Here is a 20,718-nt window from a genome sequence, read left to right on the forward strand (position 1 = left end):
GGTCGCTTTCCTTGCTTCAGTAGATTTCCAGCATTTTAGTAAGACACCAGCTACAGAGGTAGACAAAAATATAATCTATGTGACTATGTTTGTTCTCCATGAAGAATGTAGACTAAGGCAGAATATCGGGTTTCATGCGACCATTACACGCTCACAACTCCGTTTTAAGAGAAGCTGTGCTGACTGTTGTAAGAAATCTGAAGGGCACTCACCCGCTAGTTCCAGGGATCTGCCATCCAGGTGGCCAGGACACGGCCATCGCTTTGGGATCCAGTTCCTGGGGGTTGACTATTGCGAGAGGATTACCTGGATGAGGGGTCCTCAGGGAGTGGAAGTGGGACACCGGAGCGTGAGACACAGTATCTTCTTCCTTGTAACATCTTTTCCCCATCCTACCAGGTAGGATATTTAGGAACTCAACCCCCATCCCCTTTCCCATCATGAACACTCTTTCATGGGCAGCTCACTGTGAAATAAAATGGACTAACACCTGAGCCGTATACCTGACATGTCCAAACACAAGGATCTGGCAGAGTCAGGCAATCACTGATAATTACACACACCTGACTTCCATCACACTTCCCCACATGGATAACAGAGAGAGCACGAAAGCACACTCTGAGCAACGCAAAACACACAAGAAAGCAGCAGTTCCAAGATGGCAGGTTAATATGAGGAGAAAGACAGCATGCCCAGAAAGGGTTGCAAGGAGGGAATTGCTCTTGGCTTTTTCAGAGTAAGATAACCGCTACTTTCACAAGCCCTTGAGAATAAGAAACATAAGACCAGGAACTAAAGCTGAAGAAAGGTGCATTGCGTGTCGAAGGTACCCAGGGCTCTCACGCATTGACAGTCATGGCAGGGGGGAGTGATTGCCGCTGTGGTACTGTCCTTGGCCCCTACTACAAAGTTACTCCAGTAAAGTCAGCACAGCTAGTGAGTCTGGGAGACTGATAGCATACCGAGCTGTGTTTAAACCAAGCTTGTAAGCAGCAACATTGTATGAAGAAATCTGCAAAGAACAGAGAGTAAGGCGTATGTGATGAGCAGCACAAATATAATTAAATATTCAAGGAGTGACTGAAGTTTTGAAACCAATGTATATGGCATATACAGAGTGGTCCGCCGCCACGTGGGTGCTCGTTCAAAGGTCTCTGATAGGTATCAAACTGAGAGGGTAACATTTGTGAACAGTGAAATCGAAGTGGTCCTGCAATAGGTCAAGCCAAATCCTGTATAGATACAAAAGCTTTGATAACTACTACGAACCAAGCCCGGCTGAGGGAGACTTGGGCACACAAGACCCTATTGTTGGTAATAGAACTGTGTCCTTGTGTCGAAGAAGCCAAGAGTGTGCTATGCTTGAATGAACCACCTTGTCCCATGCTGAAAACGTGGGGGAGGCCCTTTTATTTTGACTAGAATCCACTAGGACTGCTTTATTATTATTTGGTGGCATAGCTTGCTCTGATCTTTAGACATAGGTTTAGATAGGCATTCATCACACCCTTGATAAAGTTTAATAAACACCCTTAAACTGTGGTCAATTGTGTCTGTATTACTTTAATGCCAGGCCTTCCTTATACTGTGCTTCATATTTAGAATATTCTTTGTAGCAAGATGATGTATACTTAGAGACATTCCATTGGCTGTCCTCATGCCTTATTAGGTCCATTAACTCATTCATTATTTCTAATTGTAGGTTCATGTCTCCAGCTATGATCAAGACAGGTTTATCATTCACTTTTTACTCCATTCTTCTAGAAAGTTTTCCAACTTTCAAAGGTATCCATTCTATTTGCTCCATAGGGTCTACTATAAATATTACCTACAAGTAGGCTTACAACTCCTCGAAGATTAATTAACAAGCCTTGAAGATCAGGTGATTTACTGGACAAGGAGTGAATCTGTGAGTTTAGATTGGTCCTTATCCAGGTGCATAACCCCCAGCATGATCTCCTGTTCTTACTTTGTGGCCATGATGCTGGAACAATAAAGTTCATATAAAGCTCAAGTGTGCATGACTTATAAGGCCATGATTGTTGGAAGCAGCCTATTTTAAAGCATCTTATCCTTGAAAGCCGGTCAGAATCTGCTAGGTGTTTGTGTAGCCCAGCCATGTCCCAAGAGGCGAGTTTAAGTTCCTCCCAAATCGAGACTGGTGCGGATTGGTTACCGCTCATAGGTCTGAAGCCAACTTGTGAGCCATCTAGTAAGTTATTAGACTGCTCCAACATTTGGCTGTATACGAAGCTCTCGAGAATTTTTGCTGGGTCTGGTATGCCTTAAATTGTACTTAAGTTGGAGGTGTCTTCCGGGTATCTAGGTATGCTTTTAGAAGTGGTTTGATGTAGGTGGTCTTGAAAATATTTGGTACAATTCTTGTTTTGAGTCAGTTATTCATTAACTTGAGAAAATTGAAAGCTGGTGTTTCCATGTTCAGCATTTGTTTGTGGATGTTCAGGGGGCAAAGGGCAATCAAAGAGCCACTTTGGCACTATTTTTTACCAATTCCTTTTAGGTCTGGTTTGGATAGTAGTTTTTTAAACTGTTCATTGGTGGGGTTGTAGGCTGACTGTCATTGAACGGGGTGTGATTGCTGCTTCCAATTCTGTTTCCTACTGCTGCATTGATGGCTGTCTGTATGTTTAGGATGTCTTTCCATCTAGAGCATTCACTTTGCAATACAATCACTTAGGCACATTTACCTCTTCATACCTTTGCTTCTTCTGTCTTTCACTTCTTCTAACATTCACTTCATCTTTATAGTGGACACCCCCTAATTCCCCTTTCTTTTCTAACCCATTGTCTTTCCCATAATCCGCTTTGACCCCAACCCTAACGTTACAGCTAACCTTACCATATGAATTGCCACCTTCACAATGTGAAAATGCAGATGAAATAAAGGTAAGAAGAAGTAAGAAGAAGTAAATGCACGAAGAAGTAAATGTTTGATGAAGTGAATGCTGAAGAGGTATGTGTTGAAGAAGTTGTTGTGGTGAAGTAAAGAGGGTGCCCGCATGTTTAGTACTTTGCTTCTGCAATTGCTAGTGATATCATCACATAGCTATTGGGTAGGAGAGGGGTTTTTTTCTGCAGGAAGCGTGATTTTTATCTAATTAATGATTTGGTAAAGTTCTTTCTCTGGATGTGGTGTATTGTTGATTCATTCAGGATAGTAGCATTTCTTTGCTCTAAGGATGTCTACTTTGCAGTGTTTTACCTGTCTTTGGGAGGAATGATATGATAAGATATGATATGTAATTTATAACATGCCTGTACATAAGTCATCTTGTCTTGTGGGTTCTAGTATTAGTCCATGTTTTTCAAGTATTCAATTTATTTTTTCAGTGTTCTTAGGTAAGGTGTTAACTAATTTACGGAAATATTTAGTTTTTCTTATATTGTCATTCATTTTAGTAGGGTGGGGCTGTCTAGTCTTTTAGTTATCTATGTATATATTGTTGTTAAAATGTCTTCCACCAGTAAGATTGTTGGGGTTGCACTTGGTCTCTCATATTTACACATTTACTCTAATTTATTTTGCCTATGGATAGAATACAGGAAACAACTAAAATTAACTGGCTTAAACATCTGGCTTATACATCTTAAAATGTCATCTAGTTTTTCTGTCTCTAAACTTGGTTTTCTCACTTTCAAAATGAAATGATTGTGGATGATACTTTCTTTTACTGTCTCCTTTCACTATGGACCAATTTTCCCTTCTTACATTTTTCTAATGTCAAATATTGCCATGAATGGAAACACCATCAGCATATATACACAATGCAATGACATTCCTCTCTCAAAGTATGTGCAGCAGATATTCTAAAATGAATACTGTTATTTTTGAAAATATCGTAGGTCTGGCTCCATTATAATTTCTTTGTTTGACTTTCAGTAATCACATATTTTTACATTTAAAGAGAGGAAAATATGATATTCTGTCTCAGTATTATGATTGCATGAGGTTTACCAGACCAAATTTTACTGTGGTCACTGATCCGTATGAATTGGAACCACACCTGGAACAACATCATCTGGCCATCCAGTCAGATATATAAACAAAACCCCCTTGTTTTTAGCACCATATTCATCCCCTAGTGGGTAAACAATCTGTTAACAATCTGACTCACTTGTATTACTTGGCTGTGGTCTTTCCTAACCACTCATATTAACAAGAGTGCTCCCCCAAACACAATCTCTCTTCTGTCACCTTGTGTACTGACATCCCGTTAAATAAGAGAGTTACAAAAGGGGTGACATGCAAGATCCTGCCAGCAGTACCACCCATAGGCCCACCATGGGTCCCAAACTTCTTGAAAAAAAAACGGTTCCTCAGCATTGTTGAAGACATACAAAGGTGCAGCAGAAAAGTGAAAGAAGAAAATTGTACCAATCTTGTTGAAACACTTTAACATATAACAACCAAAAATCCATGAGGGTATAGAAACTAAACATGGAAAAGGGAAGACAACAGTGATCCTGGAAAACACAAATGGAACTGGTAAGACAAGAACAATTATGACGCAAATCACCAGAGAAGACCCAACTCAAACCATTCTGGAGAACAATTTGGGGCTGGAGAAAAACGGGACGGAAGAAGACTCAGCCTATGCGGTCCCAAGACTGTGGCTTAAAGCAATGGGTAAAATCCCACCGCACAACTCTTTGTGCAGAACGGTGAAACTTGCATATTTTAAAAGAATACCTAATCTGTACCTTTTTGAAACAGGAGGCTTAGAATTTGTAAAGTTGCAAGATAGATGCAACTCGAACATAGCAGAGATTGGGTTTACATCAAGAAAGGCACAAAAAGCTATTTTTAACACCACAAAAGATCTAGAGAAGCAAAAACTCCTGGTCCTCCCGTCAATGCCAAATGAAGTAAACATCAGCAATGACATAAATATGTCCCAAGAAATCGGCCCATTGCCCAAGTCCAAGGAGAACCATAAATCCCTCGATCCCATAGGTCAACATAAGATCCATCAAGAGTCATAAATTAATATGATCTCGATCCTTCCTGACATTTTATCCCAAGTGCTGCAGAAACTAGGGCTTACAAACTCTTTAGGCAGAATGATAAGTTGGAACACGTGGGGCCCAAAACATTTACATCTAAAACAATGAAGGATATTTTGTTCAGTAATACTGACATTATATTTCTTCGAGAATCTTGGTTAGTTCATCCAATACAGATTGAAGGCTATATGGTTTTCACCTCACCTGCTCAGCAAAAAGCGAAGGGCAGACCATTAGGGGGGCTCTTGTTGGCATTCAGAAATTCACTGAGCAAAGAGGTAATTTTGATCTACATCAACATCAACATTATTCAAGCCTGTAAATTCAAAATGCGATGTCCGATAAAAGACATCCAGGTGGTCGCAATAAATGTATATTGGAACCCTGCCTGGATCAACCTTCAGACTTTATTCTCCATTTTATCAATACTAATGGAAAATATCAAACTGGATTTTGGTGGAGAATACATAATCCTGGCAGGGGATCTGAATGTGCAGTGCATTCACTTCCCAAGGCAAAAAGAAACCTTGTGGTGTGATGCAATCTCTAAGAAAGGGAAACAGTGGGAGGAATTCCTGAACTTGTGGGGCCTAAAAATGATGAATGGGGCAGTGCCGGGGGGGCACTGCACCAGCTATGACTTGATCACAAGTGAAAGCTGTGTCTATTTTAGATCATTTCTTTGTATTAGAAAGCCTGTTTGCACAAAATATTCCGCTCCAGATGAACCATGAGGGAGGGAGCGACCACGTCTGGCTAAAGACAATATTGTCAGAAATTAGTTTCATCCAAACAGATAAACTCTCTCAAGATCTGTCAGTAAGAAAAGATAGAGTGCGCCTGTTAAAATATAAATGAGAGGGGACAATCCTGAAAAATAAACTTTTGGCTATCCCGATAGGAGTAGGAGAGCAACAGAAAATCTATCAATGCATAAAATTTGTAAACTTTATTTGGTCAATTTGACCCCCACCCAATGTGGGGGTTACAACTAAAACTACCCAGCCACACCTTTGATGTGGAAACATGGCTGCAAAAGAAAATACATAGACATGAACTAAAAAAACTAAGGAAATTCAATCTAGATCAGGAACCACTAAAGGCAGAGACAAAAAAATTAACCACAGCCTACAAGCGGTGGTCTTTGGCCAGAAACTTTCTGCTACATCATAAAGATGGAGAAGTGATGTTGGCGGCCCTTTGTGAAGACAATGCTAGACATTTTTGGTCAATTATAGATCGATTGGAAAACTATAGCATCCAGTGTAACCTATTCACAGGAAAAAAATGAATGGAATATCTCACTAAAAATTATGAGATCCACAACAAAAACCCTAAAGGTCAGGACAAAGATGTCAACTGGGTGCTGTCCTTCGACAAAGCATAGATAGTAGAATTAATAACGAAATCCTCAGCGTTAAAGGCAGCAGGACCCAATGGACTGAACTACCAGGTTTAAAACATAATAAAGAAATCTGGGTGAAGTTATTATATTGGCTATTTAAGGAGATCTTGGCGAGGTGAACCTTCCCACCCGCATGGAAATCAGCATTAATTATTCCATTCTATAAGGGGGGCGATCGGTCACAGCCAGAACACTACCGACCGATTGCCCTTTTAGATATAGAGAGCAAACTCTTCATAAAAATCTTGCTGAGAGATCTGGAGGATTGAGCTAAGGAAAATGTATCAAAATTTCAGACAGGATTTAGAAGTGGTATGTCAAAGGCACTCAATGGGCTAGCACTCAACCTAATGACTGAATGCAAAAGAGAGGTGGGAGAAAAGCAGCTATACGGAGTGTGGGTAGACTTCTGAAGGGAGAAAAGCAGCTATACGGAGCGTGGGTAGACTTCTGAAGGGCGTTTGACCTGGTGAACAGGGAATGCCTCTGGTCCAAACTAAGGAATTGGGGGGCCCCAAAAGGACTGATATCTATGTTAATAGAGCTACATAGCAATACATTGCTGAGAGTCCGTTTAGATGAAGACGGACACCTTACTGACCCGATTAGAGCTGATAAAGGAGTGAGACAGGGATGTCTGGTGGCACCATTCTTCTTTAATTTGTATCTGGCGGACATGGGTCCTTTTCTACAATCATCTGCATTGGCGAGCCCCAAGCTAAATGCAACAAAAAAACACTGTCTGTTCTACGGCGATGATATTTTCTTGGTAGATAGGACAGCCGTGGGTCTACAATGTCTTTTACACAGATTGAGTGAATTTGCTAAATTAAACAGCCTAGCCATCATCCCAAAGAAATCTAGACTGATAGTGTTTAGATATCCCCGCAAGCAGGTCAAGGTCACACAATGGATGCTGGGGGACCAGGCAATTCCAACAATTGAGGAAGTGCTGTATTTGGGCTAATCGATCTACGCCTCTCCATCAAGAGGTAAAACACAGTAGGACACACAGAAAAAAATAGAAAAAAATAGATAAACTAATTCCGCAGATGAAAAAAATCGTTTTCGCACTCTGCAAATTCTCTGTTAAACATTTAGTAAAATTCTATATAGAAGGGGTTGTGCCAATAATCTTATACAGCCGAGAAGCTAAGCCCTGTCTGTGGGATGCCGAATGGCAAAAATGTGAAGGTGCAATTTGGAAAATAGTCCTTGGCCTCCCACTAAGCCTCTCAAAGCCATGCCTTAGGTTTGAACTAAGTCTGAAATCATTAGCGTCACTGGCAGAATGGAGATTACTTTCGCTTTACTGGCTTATCATTATGCCTCAGAAGGAATCTCTATATGAGGATGTCAAGTTACACCTGACATATCACAAATCCAAGATGCTGCTACATCTAGAACACAAAGCTAAAACAACCATTGAAAAAGCTGACTCTATCGCTGAAATACTAATATCAAACCCATAGAAAGTAAAAAGGGCGATTGAAACCATGGACTGGATTGCAACTATTGAAAGTTTGTGGTCGAATAACCCCTGGAATAGCTGTCTAGCCGTAGATAAGAAGCAGCGGTATCTGGCAAATCACCTGGTGAAATTCGCAGATTGGAAAATCAGAAGGCACTTTATGAGAGTGTACCTCAATCTTATTCGTACTGGGGAAAAGTTGAGTAAATGGGGTAAAGGGAAATCAGCAATCAAATGATGCAGCATATGCACTAATCCAGCCAAGCAGAGCCTAAAACAGACTTTGATGTACTGAGAGGGCAGGTGGGAAACAAGATTAACCCACTTTTCCAGATTTGTGGAAAGGTAGGAGTGGTTGCATTCGGAAATCTTCTTCTGTAATAGATTGATATCAGGGAAAAACACAGCAATAACAACATCAGTGGTTCAAGTCCTGCAAAGCAGCGGACCTATGAGTGAATAACATCTGTCCAGCACAACAATGGCTCTGGTGGACTGTGTTGGCTGTGCTGCTACAGACTGCCTTTGAAAGAAAAATAGTTTAAATATCGAGAACTGAATTGTCAATGTCAAAGGAAAAAAAGCTGTTTGAAAGACATGCTGCTATGTTCCGCTCAATTATGACTCTGCAACAGAATTCCTTTTTTGCTTCATATTTTATCAGGATTGTGGCTTTCGTATGTAATCTTTGAAAAATTATTATTTTCCCTTGCTTTTCCTCTTTTCAGTTTTCCTATCTATACTTCCTACACTTTTTCTCATTTGTTTATTTCTGACATTTTGATACTTTAATAGTATGATGTATTTGTTGCTGAACTAATTGTGAAGTCTGTTTTTCATGGCTTTATTTTGTAAAGGTTGTTTTTATAACCATATACAAATAATACAAATATTTAAAAAAAAATAAAAAAGGTATAGCTTACAATGTATTTCTGCTAAGAGGACGTGACAACATATATCAACAATTAATCATTGTAAATAGGCTGTGAGAATGTATGTATAATGAATGACACTTTTGCAGTTTTCGCTATTTTTTTATAAATAAGGATGCACTGATTCTGCAGATACCTTTCTATGTTTTATATGATGCTTTTAATCAACTTAAAAAAGAAATACAATTGAAAAGTAGTATTGGGTTTACCTGTCTGGAACAATTGTGGATGGGCTACTTTGTGTACATATTAAGACATCTTCCATTACATTCATAGTTCATGGAGTATTGTTGTATTTTTTCAAGTTCTAAAATACACAGCATGGATGCTTACCCTCTGACTAATTTATACCGTGCTAGCAAACATATCTAGTTTTTGTTTGCAGATGTTCTTTTTATACACACATAGCTGAGTGTGTGAGAGAAGGAAGCTGTGTACATTGTAGTCCATTCGATATTTTAATGTAATCCCCTGCTGTGAATAAATGTTAAATATCTGAAGTACAGTTTCTGCCTGAATAGTTTTTTGCAAGTATGTTTATGGTCTAGTTATCCAATTCTTTTAACCAAGGCCCAGGATAAACTGTTCTCCTCATCAGTGTTAATTTAATATTTACATTTTGTTCTTTGTACAGTTATAATGTTCCATCCACCTTGATTTCACTTCATGTGTCATTTATTGGATACAAATTTTGTTACATTGTCACATTATGGCAAATACTGCATGTGTGCTATTGAGGCATTATAACCCCGGGGAATGGTTGGCCCAGCCATTACCTGCCTTCCACTCAAGTTAAAGGCCAGCCTGAAGCATGTGTCCCTTAATGCGGGTGGCATGCATTTACCAGAAATGGTCAACCTGCCCCTGAGGGTTATATCACCATTAGAACCCGTGTAGCTCCTACGTGGCTGCTAAGAGTCTGTATAACTTTAAAAAAGGACAACTTACCTTGAGGTGCCGTGCTGAGCTCAATTTCTTTAGTCCATTTTCTATGTTGATGACAGAGATGCCATCAACAAGGAAACAGACTCTGAAAAGGGAGAGCTGCACTGCAAGGTAAGTTTTCTTTTTATGTTTAACTCACACTTAGCACCTGTGTATGACTTACATGGGTGGTAAAGGGTGAGGAGGGAGCAGGGCATGGAAGGAGAAGTAGGGAAGGTAATGGGCGCTGGTCAGCAGCACTCAGGCTGCTTGTAACCGGGGCTTATACCAGAGTAGTCAGCCTGCGTTCCAAGCTTCCTGAGTGGCCAAACGCTGTCTTCCAGGGTGCTAATGCAATTTGTAAAACTCTCCTATCACCAACGTTTTGATTGAACTGTATCTGTTGCATTAGTTATTTTAAAGAGCTTACAGAGTCCACATGATCTGCTAGCTTCATGTCCTTTTGATGGGTCTTATCCCCATGCCTGTGTGATTGTCATTTGTCTTGAGTGTTTTGGTCTGACATCATTTCCCATAGGGCGATCACTTATGTTGCGCTGACGCCTATGCACAAAAATGGTGGCTCCAACACCAATTTGATTTTCAGTAATAGCTTCCAATATTTTAATATGAATATCTTTATCTTAAATCTAGATGTTCCTTAAGCTATTCCTCCATATTATCAGATGTCTAGAAATAGTGCTAAGGCGGGCAATGATCTTTGGTACATTCTAATTAGTCAGCCAGTCCTTGAATTATGAAGCGCTTTTAATATTGAGCATTGCTGATCTGTACGGGGTTACCTTCTTCACAAATAATGCAATAAATAATTGTTGGGTCACAGATATGTCCTGTCTACTTTCAATGGCTCTGCAAACATTGCAGAGGTTTATCAGATATCCTAACTACAATATGTTTCCTGTGAATCTGTTTATGCCTCCAAAGTGTACATGGATTTATGCATAATGTTTCAAATCACAAAGGCACTGAAATATACATATATTTAATCAAGTAGAATATAAATTTGATCCCTGGAACTGTGAAATCATTCATGGGTGTAAATGAGAGGACACATCACATGGTGTCCGTTTTATTCAAAACACTTAGTCTCAATTGTCCATTTGGTATTCATATTCCAATTACTGCACTAATACAAGTGCTGTGAATTGGATACATGATTACCATTGGAATACAATTATTTTATAATCTCTCATTGAATGATTCTATGGGTGCACAAGGCAAGCTGTGCTCCTTAGCAAAATACTTGTGCCACATCAGTGTCTGTATGTACCTTTGTGTATTTGAGGGACCTATGCCCATAGTCATACAAATCAGCAGAACAGATGTTCTGTAAATCCAAAATCCCCTGCACCAATTGGTGCCTTTGAACATTTGTATCACAGACATCAGCCAGACTGATTTCTGTTTCAACCTTCTGACAGAAGCCTGGGAACACAACTGGAGCTGTGATTTTAGAAATATCATCAAGTTGAGAGGAAAGCTTGTCATTTACAGTGCATACCAATGCCAAAGATTACCTGATATACAGGTAGTTATTTACAAATTGGAAAATCATTTGGTCCTTTAAGATATCAGCACCAACGTCCTCCTCTCTATAGGGGCAATGTGAGTACACCAAGAAATTCCCATAATTTCGGTAAAGCTTTCTGTTTTACAATCATTGAAGTTGAAAAGTCTTGAGGTATTTGACCATCCATTGAAAAGAACTGAGCATCAATCAATATTTCTATGGGGGTTTATGTAGTTATAATGAAGGTTTGCTTATCATCATTATCCACCAATAGCCAAATTGGATCATTGCTAAGTTTGATGTGTTGGATGAGGAGAGTAGCCTTGTTTCTGCACAATCTGATTTACAATGACTACAGCGTCCACATTAGGCAACATTTGACTTCAACTGCATGAGCAGAAATTGCACAGTCTTTCAATCTTTCTTAGTATTTCTCTAATTTGTAGGGTTGAATTCTATTACCCCTATTCTGAACAAGGTTTTAGTGTTAATAACAGCCAAATTAATTGCTAATCAAAGTAGTATACCATTACCAAGATATACATGTGAAAACTCATCTCTTACAACAAATAATGGTTTATCGTTTTGGTTCCAACAGTAATCATCAGCATACATGTTAGTGAACCGGTGTTTACAATCAAATAGCTGATTCCCCTAATTGTAGAAGTCTAAATGGGACTGGTCTGATCTTTCAGTATTCTCCTGAACAGTGCCTCATTTAATTAACTTCCAATTATGGGCTTAAACAAAATTTAGATAGAGCGTGATCCTAACTTCCATAAATATGTGTGAGGAACAACTCATCATCTCACTACCTATGAATAATATTCAGACTTATTATCTATTCTGAATCATGCATTGGCTGACCATGAACCTCACTGAAAGTCTCCCATGAAACAAACTTAAGAGTTTCCATCCAAAGTGGAGATACGCTTATGTTTGTGTTGATGGTTTACTTACGCATGTTGTATTAAAATTCAACCAAAGTAATCCATTCTATTTGCAAGTGTCATGTGATGTCAGCTGTCTATTTCGATTTAGAAGCATCCCAACTAGTCAGACATGTGTTTTCCAGGCTTGTAATAGACACTCCAATTAGTTTGATGAAGTGTGGTGCTTGGGCCCAGAGAACCTGGTTTATGTAATCAAAGGGCAAGGATGTGTGATCCAGTGTTATCAAATGTGTATTTCTCATGTGATTCTTTCGAAAGCAATTATTGCTCATAAAAAATGTGCAATTCCTAAAGAAGATTTTTGACGGAAACCAATGTACCTCATTCCTCCTTTTTTTCAGGTTGTGGACTAATTTCATATGAGAGCAAGGTTGCTTATGGGCCTATATACAAGAAACACAATAATTCACATTGCCCCTGAACATGGATTGGAGCAAACAACATTTTATTTTTACTTTCAATCCACAAATAAAGTGTGAATTATTGGACAACTCAGACGAAATTCACAATATATTATTTCTTCTTCAAATGTTTGATGAACCTGACCTTGGGTCAACATGACAATGGCCTTTTCCCCAAGATTAAAATTCAGGTGAGTTAAGGTCTCCAGACAAATACAAATACATTTGAACATCAAAGATTCTTCAATGTTATCCCCTTTTTCCACAAGTACTATGTAACTGCCCCACCATAGAGGGGAGTATGTAGAATAATTTGACAGGTTAATTACTTACTAATTGTTCTATCTCTCTCACTTACCTTATTCTATTGAGGAATTATTTTCTAGGTGTGCACTGTGTAATCCTTTTTCTTTTATCAGGATTGTCTTTCCTTTCAATAATATCCTCATCTTAGAGTTGTCAAGAGTTCATATCTGTTAAAAGATTGGTATGGGAAAAGGTCTCCCAGAACATTACATTTATAATGTTATTTTCCAGGCTCAGTGCTTTTTGTACAATTGATATTTTGTGTGGTGTCTTGAAGAACATTTGTGGTAGGAGGTACATTTGCTGGGTTCTCCTAATTTCAACTACCATTCTCTCAATTGCTATACTTGTCACTCTAGGTATGGTGTTAGACAGGATTTCGAAAATCTGGCCTGGTGTACAGATGTATAGGAGGTCAACATAGTCATTGTGAACAGCGGAACTGCTTAGCCAAACCAATCAAGATAGCATGGAGAGTGGTTCAGACTGAGTCTCATGAGAGGTGAGTGTGGTCAGGGGTCCACAATAAGTCCACACAATGAGCAATCAAGGAATACACTTAGAAAGGTAAGTGCAAGCATACTCTCTTTATTTCTGGCCAAAAACAAACACTATGAAAAATGACAAATTACAGGTAGCAATATCACACAGTACTAAATAATACAATGCATCTATAAAGTCACAGTTTGTCAGTGCCACATAACCAATTCCCTCCACAATGACGGAAAGGGAAGGGAAGTCATTGCATATAACACCATCAATCCACAGGAATAACAAGCCTAACTGATAAAGTTTAACCCTAAATTTTATCTGGCTGTGTGTCCAAATGTTCACAACGTTTCCAATAGTTTGAGAAAACATGAGGGTGAGGTTCCTAAGGATGTGAAGAAGTATCCAAAAGTCAAATGAATACATATGTTGGTGATTAAGACTGTTTCTAACTTTTGTAGGGTGTTTGGCAGCAAGTATTGCCAAACATTTGTAAAAGTATTTGAAAGTTTCTCAAACTTTTAAAAGGGTAGAGATAGGCGAGGAGATAAGTACCACTGTAACATACCCTGTACTCTGATTTTTCCTCAGACTTGGCAAGTTATTAGAGTTTGACCTGAGGTAGATTTTCCCACTGTTGATTTTGGTCGAAGAAGCCTAGGAGCTCCGGGTGCAAGAAGAGTTCTGGTCATGTCATGGAGCTGTGTTCAGCATCTTCTCATGGAACAATGCAGCAGGCATTGGTGGAGGACTCTTCAGAATCCTCAATTAAATGCAAGACAGTAGGTTTTCAGCAATGGTCATCGATACACAGCAAGAGCAGGGGACAAAGATGTTATTGTGTAATTCGGGCCTCTATCTCGGACCCTGTCCATGCTAGAATGCTGAGATTTCCCAGGAAGGACTCTTGCATGACATGCTGACAACCCCTTGAGTTCTGAGCCAAAACACGGAATGACTCTTCTACCATAGTGGCTAAAATTTGAGTTGGTTAGTTCACTGGATGGCCCAGGAATGGATCCAAAGACAGGCAGCAAGAAGAAGTTCAGAATAGTTGTTCCCACCACTCCAATGGGTCAAAGCACCAAAAAAGAACTTCCAAGACCGGTAGCCAGACAGGGTTCCTCCAGAACTGCAGCAAAAGTTGGTTTCCAGTAATTCTAAGGATCGGTCCACAGGACCTCGAAAGTCTTCATGGCTATGCAGGAAACTTGGCTCCTTACAGGATCTCTCGAGAATGGTTGCAGGTCTCCTTTCATATGGAAAAACTCAGGTGAGCAGCCTAACCAATGAACATCTGCCCCTCACTCACCCTCACTCTCACCCCAGAAGTGGTCCAATCAGGGACCACTGTTGACGAAACTCATGCATACACTCCAGAGATACAGAAACCAGTTTGTGTATTGGGATCAGCAAGTCCCAGCCCACTTCCTGGCTTCCAACACACAGATACGGCACTAGCACATGAAAAGCATTGCTTTCCCAGACAAATACATGCACATAAAAGGATTTTCCAAACCTGAGAAGGCAGGAAGAAGGCAAAAAGAAAATATGACCAAAGAGCAAACAGAAATCCTCATGGCACAGCCATGTTATGAAACTAGCCACAGTTAGTGGCCAAACACAGGAAATGTGAGAGAGCTAAAATAAAGTGCATTACAAATGTTGAAAATTAACTACTGCCACTGGTTTGTCTTTAGCTGCATCTGAATGTAAGCAAAAAACCCTTTGAGTTTAGTCTAGGGTGATACAACATTATCCTCATTATACTTCATTGGAAGATGCTCTGTGCAATGGTAAAAAAAGTACCGAAACAGATAAAGTCAAACGATTAAGGGAAACATATTTTCCCAATATTGACAGTCTGCAGGTCTAGTCAGTTTCCCCATAACATATGAGCAAAAGGCCAGTGGAGTGAAGCTGGAAGTTTCACTTCACTGTGAAAAGTCAGTATCAAGTGCAAGAACAAAAGCAAATTGTTTGGGGTCCATAAAATATGGAGGAAAAGTTGCTACAAGAGAAAACGTTCCTAACATGCCCCCACTCCAGACTAGGAAGAGGGGGAACTAATTCACCCGTGGATGGATGTCCTGTTCAGTCATGTTCAGTCCGTTATCCCAGTTGGACAGCACATCAGTATTGCTGTGTTGAGTACTTGGCCTAGGCTCAACAATGAAGTCCAAGCCTTGAAGTCTTCAGGACCACCTGAGCCACTTGGATTCTCTCCCTTAATGTTCATCAACCACTCTAAAGGCATATGATCAGTATGCACAGTCAACTTAGTATGGCTCCACACAATGGACACATATTTCCTCTGCACAGTAAGCTACCTGAGCTCTCTGAACCTATGCTGGTGACTGATAAAAAGTGGAATGTCCTCACCTTTGTCATTTACCTGTAATAGTATTGTTCCTATCCCAGTGTCAAATGCATCTGTTTTCACTAAGAACGGTCTCTTGACTAAGAACCAAGTTTAGGCCTTCTGGAAGTAGTAAGGGCAGTCAGAGAGACAGCTATGTTTCCGTAGCTCGCCATCAAGTTCCTGCATTTCCCACTGAGGCCTTCGAAAGTCCTCACTTGGATTTTGTTAGTGGGGATTGCTAAGTTATGTAAAGTTTGTACTGCATTGAGAAGAGGCTGAATCTTGTCCTCCACAACACCAATTTCATTCTCAAGATGGACCACTGGATTCTGAACATTCTGGCACTTGGTTGCCTTCTTGGACAGGTCGGTCTGATGAAGATCCTGTAACACAATATCCTGGTGTTCAATATGTTCCCCACAAGTGGGGATGAGGATTGCTATAACACTCAGGTATGTGATGCAAAAAATCAGCCTGTCCCATTTTAATTACTCAACACAAGTTCTGATTTAAGAAATTATTGGGCCTCATTATGAGTATGCCGGTCCGGTAACAACGGTGCACGTAAGCTACTGGCTCTGTTGTTACCGGACCGACACACTCCAAGTTTGCGTGCGGGTGCCTTTCCGCCCACCAGGTCTGACCTGTAGGCATAAAAGGCACCCACTCGTAGACTTTGCAGGATGCACCGCCACTGTTGTGCACAGTGCTGGGTCATCCATCCTCCCCATTCTCATTGAGTCCTATGGGACTCGAATGGGAACGGGGAGTTATTTTTTCTGGCGCATGGCTTCAGGGACTGATGGGGCTGTGTTGCCCGGTGATTCCCCATTGCCAGACGCCGTAAAAAAAGCATAACTCTGGCAGCAGCCTGCCGTTTTTACATGCAGGGCTACCGCCGGAGTTATAATGAGGCCCATTGTCTTTTTAAAACCATGAAAGAAAAACTCAGCTAATATGCAGTTATCTTTGATAAACAAAAAGATTGTATCAGTCCTTGTAATACAAAACAAAAGAATGCTTGGACAATGATTACATTTTCACGTTCCAACACGACCTCCAATGGAGCGTGAACATAATGTATTTTTGCCTGGACTCAAAGCAGGTCTCATTGTTATTATTGCAACGTCAACATGTAGATTCTGGAAGATTATGTCTCTGTCTGAAACTTCAAAGGAACCCTGAAACTGAGCTTGTATACTCAGGAAATGTAAAGCGATTACATTCCCCAGGTAGCCAGTTTGTATCAGCAAACGTTAAGTAGTTCAAACAAGTCTTTCCCATGCGCCAGTCTTCCAGGAGCAGCTAACTTCGACCAAGCACTCCCCAAACTTTGACAACGTTACTCTTAATGCACACAGAGTGTGCATCCCGATCAGCACGCATTAACCCTGTGCATGCCACCATCTCTGCCAGAGTTTCCACAGTGAGTTCCTATAATGGGTAAACTTAGGAGGGGAATTCCTGACACATCCATCCCATTTTGAATATGTTGGAACAACCTTTGGAAGGTGTCAGGTGCAGTCTCCAACCCAGAAGTCATTACTTTTTAGTAAAATATTTTAGGTGTAGAACTTGCTGTCTCCTCATTGACATGTACTGACAGGGATATTTTGCAATGCCTGCAGAGACCAATAGTGCTAAAGTGCTTGGAAGTATTTAGCCTCTACACTGATTTTGTTTATATTTTGTAGAGGATGAACACCTGTCCTGGGGACAGTGTCTAGAGCTCTTGGATCCATGCAGAATCTGAAACTAGATTCACCTGCAAGGAAACAGGGCTCAATCACCCCAAGATCCAACAGTTTGTTGATCTCAAACTTATTGTCAGATCTGGTTGGGTCTGAAATACCACAACCTAATCTTTGTAGGCCCTATAACTCTTGTGACATAGTCCTGCTTACACCAATGTGTTAAGCCTGGAATTATAGAATACAAGGGGGAAAATTGATTTAGCAAAGTTCTCTCCTCACCCTAATGTGATGTCAGTTGATGGGACTCTAGGCCACCCTCATTGAAGCCATGCGAAGGGCTGTACGGTATCAGAGCCAGGATAGATACAGGTTTGTCTATCTCCCTTTCTGAAACCAGGAACAGGGCTCCCAAGCCATTCCTCAGAATGAAATAATTCATGCTTTTCAGGGGAAACTCTATGGAAGCCTTTTCAGGTCTGCCATTGTACACTGAGCAGTTTACCTTACTAGATCCTTCAACTTGGCAAGGCCCAGACCATTAATTTATGACCAGGGATTTAGAAAATAGGTTTCATGTAAGAAGGTCCCACTGCCTTCTCTGGTGCTCCCCAAGGGCTCCAATCAAATTTAGTAGAGCTATATAAAGTCTTTCTGTCAGACCACTGGACTGTGAGTGATAAATCACAAGTCACTTCACATTCCTTCCACTGGGTCTGGTTATTACTGAATCCTTCAGGGTAAAACATGTGCAGTAAGGCAAACATGTACAGTAAGGCCTCAATGACTGTCCTGGCAGTCAATATCTGTGGGTTGGCATCAGGACACATTGTGTTGTGATCAGTCACACCCATTTCTATCATATTGCTTGGGGACGTACACCAGTTCCAAGGTCTAGCTAAGTTAATCTTTGTCTCTGTACATAATGGGCTCAATACTGGGAGTGGATGCTGGAGTTGATGGATTTCTGGTCCACCTCTATCAACATGCTGACAAAAAGTGAAACTTCTACAATTGTTTTTTTTTTTCTGTGACCCCCATCGTGGCCCAGCAAGATTGCATGGGAAGCCACACTTGAAATATCCTGTAGTCAGGTTGAACTACAATGGACATGTCATGCACCAACTATAGGAAGAAGGGCCACACATCCTGAGGAACCACCAACCTCTCATTGTTTCCTCTTATGGGCTCTCTGGGCTTAGACACAGGTTACACACCTTCCTGTTCAAGTTTGTGCTTCACTGGAGGCTCACCTTCCTATTGGAAGCAGACATTTGTCCATACGCCTCTCAAGGATGGTTTTCTCTGATGGCCCATTTTTCTCTCTAACTTAGGGATCTCTTCCACTATAAGCAAGCTTGATAGCTTAGGAGTCACACAGGAATGGATATTTTCTGGCAGTCCATCTTCCAATTCTGGTTTAGGGAATTGGCCACCTAAACAGATGTTGCAGATAGGGCAGGAGGTTCCCTCTGCGTCTTTATCTGTCTCCTTTAGCCTTAAGTTTCACTTTTGGCTTAGGCTTCCCCTTAGACCTAAGGCAGCCTGATTTTGAGACCTAGTGCTTGAAGGGTCTGTAGAATGTCTCCAAAGACCTACATCCCGAAGGTTAATCTCACCAGGACTTCTAGGAACCCTTCTCCTAAGATTGACAGATGCCCTGACCATCTCACTACTCTCAGCTTCAATGACAGGCACATCTGGGAAGTTCAAAGATGGCCTTGCAGTCAAATTATCAGTCCCCACAGAGTTTCTAGCAACAACCACAAGGGAATGTACATCAAAACGACAGGGCCCAAAGAGTAGGAGCACTTACACCGGCTATTTGGACAATATCCTCAGGAAAATTATTTTGGACAGGTACAGGTATGGGAGAAGAAGTTAACTCTACTTCAGCCCCTTCACCACCAGGCAAGTAATCTTAAGAGAGGGACACCCCTGTAAGAATGTCTTCTTCCTCATGAGGAAAGGCCATATTTACAGAGTGGACTCCTCCGGTCTTACCCTTACATCTGGGGCCCTCCTTCTGGTGGTCACTTGCACAACAGGCTACACAAGATCCACTGGACCTTTGTGTTTAGGTATGCTTAGAGTAGCCACTTTCATGCTTGTGATAGTTAATGCTGCTACCCTTTTGGGCATCTTGTGACTTTGTTATGAAGTATATTTTCTGGTAATGAAGCTGGGGCTTGAGGCACAGACCTGCTGTGGAGTCATTGGGTTTGTTCCAGGTAGCTTTATTTACATAGCAACAGAGCAGACCCACCGGCCATCCTTCATGCTCCAGCTCAGGCCCCCAACTGACACACTCAAAACATTCACTCACAGATCCACCCAACATTCTCCTGAACTGCATTCATGCATCAACATTCTGACATCAAGCACTCCAGGCCAGTGACATAAGACAAGACTACATTACAACAGACTTCCCCTTATTAAACTTGTTGTCGGCCTTATGGGATGAGGATTTATCAGATGACCCACCCTCTTTCTCGTTTTGCTTGTTCCCTTCCTCCTGCTTACCAGAAGCAGGTTTGTCCCCATGGGACACTCTATGGGAAACCCATAAATAAGCAGCAATGGCCAGTTTCTTTGGATCTACCTATTTGGAATTTGGCAAATGCTGCTTCAGCTCAGCAGAGCATGGGGCACATATGTGCTCACATGACCAGATTGACCATACCCTCAAAGGTGGTTAACTTGTAGTATTAAAACCAGCCTCTCAGGTTTTTCAAGGAGTCCGCCACATAAGACACCCAACTCATATTTTCTTTCTTTTTGTACTCTCTAAATCTCTTCAAGTATTGGACAGGAGTTTTCCCAAATTTTAAGAGGAGAGTCGGCTTAAGTTTTCCAAAGTCTTTTCTCTCAGCTTTTGACATATCCATAAGGGCACTGCAGACAGTTGTAGGTAGCCTGCTGATCAGCCAAGCAATCTTCTCAGGCTCACCCACCTCTTGTACCTCACAAGCATACTGATATTTTGTCAGGCAATCAACGATATCCTTCATCTCCTCATACATACTGAGCAGATCTTTAGAAAAACTTGGACGAGGAGAGGACTCAGAGCCATTCCCAGATTCCCTGTTACTTTGTTGTGCTTGCAGCCTGATAAGCTCCAGCTGGTGATCTATGTGCCTCCAAGCCCTATCAAATTACAGCCTTGCCATGTTATACTGAAGCTCCTTCTGCCTGAGTTTGAGATTCTCTTTTTTCAGCTCCCACGTA

Source organism: Ambystoma mexicanum, chromosome 12 (assembly GCF_040938575.1).
Source record: "Ambystoma mexicanum isolate Mex_15411 chromosome 12, UKY_AmexF1_1, whole genome shotgun sequence".
Lineage (NCBI taxonomy): Eukaryota > Metazoa > Chordata > Amphibia > Caudata > Ambystomatidae > Ambystoma > Ambystoma mexicanum.